General features: G+C 46.1%; 1 pseudogene; it reads right to left on the bottom strand.

Moving 5' to 3' along the window:
- Positions 1 to 4676: 4676 nt before the first annotated feature.
- Positions 4677 to 5712, bottom strand: LOC143996575 (large ribosomal subunit protein uL4B-like; annotated as a pseudogene).
- Positions 5713 to 6569: the final 857 nt, after the last annotated feature.

Genomic DNA, 6569 nt, shown 5'->3' on the forward strand with positions numbered 1-6569 from the left:
ACAGGAGGGCCCCTTCCTGTGCCCACCCAGAGTAACTGTGAGGACTTATAGTGTTGTGGCACCAGCACCACAACCACCAAAGGTCAATTTTTCTACCACTGTTCAACAATGGCATGCAATTACAATTCTTGATATAATCGTTCACAGCAGGGCGCTCCAGCGCCCACCAAGAGTCACTTTGAGGGCTTACAATGTTGTGGCAAAACCAACACCTTGTTCCGCCATTTCTGTAGAGCATATAACGCAGGCCCCTACTTTCAAACAAACATCCAACTTACAAACATCTCCTACTTGCAAACGGAAGGAGACAACAGCAAGTGAGATGAAAATAGATGGACGACAAAACAAACTATACAGGGGTGATAACCCTTCCCTATGTTTTCCAAAAAGCTTAAAAATGGTTTTTTTGACTGGAGCTACACTTTAAAAATGTACCAGTTGAAAATTACAAACAGATTCTACTTAACACAACAAACCTACACAGTCCCTGTCTTGTTTGCACCGCCTGTATACTGCTGTTCTGAGTATATAGGGCCTGGGGGCCACACGTATTTCCTTTTTTTAATATGAGTACGGGGTTCCCCTTAATATGCATACAAGACCCAAAGGGGCTGGTAATGGGCAGGGAGGGCTACCCATGCCATTTTTCTCAATGATTTTCAACCATATTGCAGGAACCAGATATAACATTAAAACTGCAAGCAGTTTTAAATGATGTTATTTCCGTTAAATGTCATTTTGTGCAGGGACTGTTCTAAACACGGGAAACACGTGGCACTTCACAGGCATACTACAGACACCCCCCAGGCACCATATTTAAAGGAATATTTCACTTTTTTTTCACTTTAATCGTCATTAAAATCAGTGCTCCCACCAAAACGGCCATTTTTAAAAACATTTTAGGCATTGACCCATGTCCCCTGGGGCAGGAGCCAGGTCCCCAAACCCTTTTTAGGACAGCATCTTGCATATTAGCCGTTAAAATTAGCACTTTTAATTTCGAATGTTCGAGTCCCATAGACTTCAATGGGGTTCTAAAGTTCGTACGAATTTGGGGTCCGTTCGAAAGTTCTGGTGCGAACCGAACCGGGGGGTGTTCGGCTCATCCCTAGTTGTGGGGATGAGGACCTTGTCCTCATCAACATGGGAACAAGGTGCTTTGAGGGGGTCTGTGACCCCCAAAGCATCCTCCCAATGTTGAGGGCATGTGGCCTGGTACGGTTCAGGAGGGGGCACTCTCTCGTCCCCCCCTCTTTTCCTGCGGCCTGCCAGGTTGCGTGCTCGGATAAAGGGTCTGGTATGGATTTTTAAGGGGAACTCCCGCCATTTTTTTTATTTTTTTTATTTTTTTTTAAATTTGACGCAGGCTTCCCCTTAATATCCATACCAGACCTGAAGGGCCTGGTAATTGAATTTGGGGAAACCCACGCTTTTCTTTTTTTTATTTTCTTTTTTTTTTATAAAATCAATGCTTTTCAATGACTGTTCTCTATATAACCGGAGCCGACAATTCATTATAGCCGCAAGTGATTTTAAATGACTTTTTTTCCTGCAGAAATGATACTTTGTACAGGGACAGTTCTAAGCATGGGAAACATTCGCCCCTTTACAGACAGACATACTATAGACACCCCCCAGTACGAAATTGAAAGGATTATTACACTTTTATTGTTTCACTTTAATCATTATAAAAATCACTGCTCCCGAAAAAACTTCAGTTTTTAAAACTTTTTTTTGCATTGATACATGTCCCCTGGGGCAGGACCCAGGTCCCCGGTCCCCAAACACTTTTTAGGACAATAACTTGCATATTAGCCTTTAAAATTAGCACTTTCGATTTCTCCCATAGACTTGTACAGGATATTCCGCAGCTTTTCGAATTTGCCACGAACACCCCAAATTGTTCACTGTCCGCCAAACAGGCAATGTTAGAGTCGAACATGAGTTTGTCTCGAACTCGAAGCTCATCCCTACTTCTGAACATCCAGAACTCTTTCGATACACACCTGGCAGAAGTTGTGTCCACATCTCAGTGTCACCAGATCCATATAAAAGGTTCAGGCAGATGACACAGCTCAGATCCTCGTGCAGCTCTGCAGATGCCATTGTGCGGGAAAGCTGGGAGAATACAAAATGTGCCGGATTTAGGAAGTGGGCAGGGATCTGTTCCTGTTGCTGCTGCCTAGTTTTTAACCCTTTTATGCTGAGCCTGCAACAAAGTCCTTCTACTGGTTGGCAAGCACTTAGATAATGTTCACAGACACAGAAAAGCTGACTCAAAGATTTTTAAGGTTTTTAGGTTTCCCTGTACAATCCCCTTTATAATTCCAAAAACTATGTACTATTAAAACCAACTGTCTATTCAAATTGAAGCCTATCCACAACACAGCTGTAGGTAGATCTAAAGGAGATTGTATGGCAAGATTGGAACATATGCAGTGATCTTAAAATTGGACCTTCACTCTCTCGATCAACATTGACCATTTTTAATCCTTATGCTGCTAGCATTAGTAAATATATAGGAAAGTATATAATATTTACAGGGGGGGCTTTGTCCATCACACAGACGTTACAATCTACTGTATCTACCAACAACTATGTAGTACAAGGACTCATATTACATAGTTTTGGAAAATGTAAAAGTAGATTGTACAGGAGATTGTGTGGTCAGATTGGAATATGGATGGTGACCCTTAGACTATGGTCACTGATAAAAGGTGTCCCCATTGGAAGATTTCCATCTGTTAATGACATTTTCGATTTCCCATCACTTTCTCTCCCAGTGACAAAGTTCACCGGAATAGAGAGGATGGATCGCTCCAGAGGGGACACAGACAACTTATGTCGCTTTAACTGACAATTGCAAGGACGTGCGACGTGGCACCCAAACAAAACTGACGTCCTTTTTTCCCCACAAATAGAGCTTTATTTTGGTGGTATTTGATCACCTCTGTGGTTTTTATTATTTACGCTATAAACAAAAAAAAAATAAAAAAAAAATAAAAACACACCACAATATTTTTTTAACTTTTTGCTATAATAAATATCCCATTTAAAAAAAATATTTTTTTCCTCAGTTTAGGCCGATACGTATTCTTCTACATATTTCGCAATTAGCAATTATTGATTGGTTTGTGCAAAAGTTATAGCATCTACAAAATAGGGGATAGATTTATGGCATTTTTTTTTTTTACTAGTAATGTCGGCGATCTGCGATTTTTTCGTGACTTCGATAATTATGGCTGGTACATCAGACACTTTTGACACATTTTTGGGACCATTCACATTTACACAGCGATCGTGCTATAAAATTGCACTGATTACTGTGTAAATGTGACTGGCAGGGAAGGGGATAACACCAGGTGGTGCTGCAGGGGTTAATATGTTCCCTATGGGAGTGATTCTAACTGTGGGGGGAGGGGACTCACAAGGGGAGGAGACCGATCGGTGTTCCTCTGTACTGGGAACACAGCATCGGTCTCCTCTCCACTGACAGGACGTGGATCTGTGTGTTTACATAGACAGATCGCTGGTGCCCAGCGGACATCGCAGCCGCCGGGCATACGCACAGGGTCCCGAGTGATGGCGGTGCACGCTCACCCCCTAGACGGCCGGGAATCAGAGGGCATCATATGACGCCCACCCAGGATGGGAGATCCCATCTGTGGGCATCATATGTCTATAGGCCGGGGTTGAAGTGCTTAAAAAGAGGTTGTAATCATTCCCTACTACATTCATAATGAGAACATCTTCAGATCATCTCTAATATCAACCAATAAAATCAACAGTTCCATAACAACCAGACACCATCATATCACAGAAGTCTGTCTCCTATAAGAGGAGCTCTCTATACCTGGAATAAGTCTCCCCTCTCCAGTGTTTCTCCCACAACCCAGAATGGGAAAGAATGTGCCACTGCGTTCCCAGTGACTTGTATGGAAGTGCGCGGGGTTTTCTATGGGTAGACGGTGTGGACGGCTACATCATGATTAATGGAAATTAATTGCCAATATGCAGGCCAGTCAAGTTTCTCCACCTCAAGCTCGCTCATCCATGTCTTTATGGACCTTGCTTTGTGCACTGGTGCGCAGTCATGTTGGAACAGAAAGGGGCCATCTCCAAACTGTTCCCACAAAGTTGGGAGCATGAAATTGTCCAAAATGTCTTGGTATGTGGACGCCTTAAGAGTTCCGTTCACTGGAACTAAAGGGGCCAGGCCTGAAAAACAACCCCACATCATAATCCCCCCTCTGCCACATGACTTGGACCAGTTCACAAAGCAAGGTCCATAAAGACATGGATGAGCGAGTTTGGGGTGGAAGAACTTGACTGGCCTGCACAGAGACCTGACCTCAACACCTTTGGGATGAATTAGAGCGGAGACTGCGAGCCAGGCCTTCTCGTCCAACATCAATGCCTGACTTCACAAATGCGCTCTGGAAGAATGGTCAAACATTCCCATAGACACACTCCTAAACCTTGTGGACGGCCTTCCCAGAAGAGTTGAAGCGGTTATAGCTGCAAAGGGTGGGCCAACTCAATATTGAACCCTATGGACTAAGACTGGGAGGCCATTAGAGTTCATGTGCGTGTAAAGGCAGGCATCCCAATACTTTTGGTAACAGTGTATTAAACACACACACACACACACACACACACACACAAAATAGCTGGTGCTGCCTTGGCGGCTGCTACGGCCTCCCTCTTCTGTTTTGTCTTAATATTCTCTTGCTGATGCAGGATGGCGTTGCGTTTGGCAGTCTTTGCATATGTATTCAGCGTCATCATGATTTTCAAGTTCTTCTATGGGTTCTTCTTGAGTTCTCTGCGCTTCACTTTCTTAATTGAAGCATGCAGAGCCTTCTGGATCTCCGGACTCTTCAAGATTCTGCTCAGATCTGTGTTTGTCATTTTGTGCAATGGGAGGTTGTAGTTTGCCTTTAGGGTGGCTGGTTTGCGCCAAGTGCCATAAAGTTCGTCCAGTTTGTGGAAGGTGCTCTCCGTCCAGATGCAGAACCGTCCAACGTGACCACCGGGAGCCAGCCTTAACAGATTCAGTTTGTTTACATTAAGGAGCACAATTCCTGGGATGTTTCTGAATGCTTTAATGATGCCATTATCTTCATTGTATATGACACAAGGTCCTATGCGTTGGATGCAACGGCGGTTTCTCATCCTACCCTTACCAGCACACATACGTTGGGAAGCATAGACCTTCTTGATGTCACTCCACGCTTTGAGCTTCTTCAGCAGCAGAACAACCTCCTTTGTCTTCTAGTAACTTTCGACTTTGTCTTCAACCACCAATGGAACTTCTGGGATCTCCTCAATGCGGTGACCTTTAGACATGATCAGTGCAGGCAGGGCAGAAGCAGCCAGTGCAGAGCAGACAGCATATCGCTTTTGGGTTACATTGACTCTGCGGTGCCAGCGTCTCCAGGTCTTTGTTGGGGCGAACATACGGCCTCCTCAACACGTTTCCAAACGCACCCTGGCCAGAACGGTGCATTCCACCGCCGTGGACATGAGGGATACGGGTGACAGCCCTTCCAGCTCCCCATGATTCGGCACTGGTCTGGTGACCAGCAAGCTCGCTCACTGAAAACGGCTGCCTGCTGTTTTTGCGTAGGTTGGTGTGAACAAAGTTGACTATATCTGGACGTATAGGAGCCTTAAACACTACGGGCATAGTCACATTTTTGCCCGACATTTCCCCCTCTTTGGAGGGCACCGTGATCAAAGGACGAGCACAGGCCATGCTGACAGCCGGGCTCAAGGCTGCTGCTCAAAAAGGGTGAGATATGTACTTTTAATATGTGAATTGTTACAACATTTTTTTAATACCGTATATACTCGAGTATAAGCCGAGATTTTCAGCCTCTTTTTTGAGGCTGAAAGTGCCCCCCTCGGCTTATACTCGAGTCATCGCCGTCTGACTGCTCGATCAGCGTATCGAGCAGACAGACGGCGGACATACTACAATTCGAAAGCCGTGCCTCCGCCTCCGCCTCCGCCTGTGATAGGCGGAACACTCAATTTCCCAGCAGTCAGTGTTCCGCCTATCACGGACATCCGCTCATCCTCGTACTACGGACGAGGATGAGACGATGTCCGTGATAGGCGGAACACAGGCTGCTGGGAAATTCAGTGTTCCGCCTATCACAGGCGAAGGCGGAGGCGCGGCTTTTGAATTTTAGAATGGCCGCCGAGGCGCCGACGAAGAGCGGCGATCCTGGCAAGGCACGGGACGGAGGCAAGGCAAGGCACGGCACGGGACGGGACGGAGGCAAGGCACGACACGGGACGGAGGCAAGGAGGCAAGGCACGGCACGGGACGGAGGCAAGGAGGCAAGGCACGGGACGGAGGCAAGGAGGCAAGGCACGGGACGGAGGCTCGGGACACAGGTAGGCTGGACACACACACACACACACACACACACACACACACACACATGGACACACACACACACACAGGGATGGATGGATGGATGGATGGAGACACACACACACAGGGATGGATGGATGGATGGAGACACACACACACAGGGATGGATGGATGGATGGAGACA

This window comes from Lithobates pipiens, unplaced genomic scaffold (assembly GCF_037356315.1).
Source record: "Lithobates pipiens isolate NorthernLeopardFrog02 unplaced genomic scaffold, aLitPip1_a1.2 Scaffold_19, whole genome shotgun sequence".
NCBI classification, from domain to species: domain Eukaryota; kingdom Metazoa; phylum Chordata; class Amphibia; order Anura; family Ranidae; genus Lithobates; species Lithobates pipiens.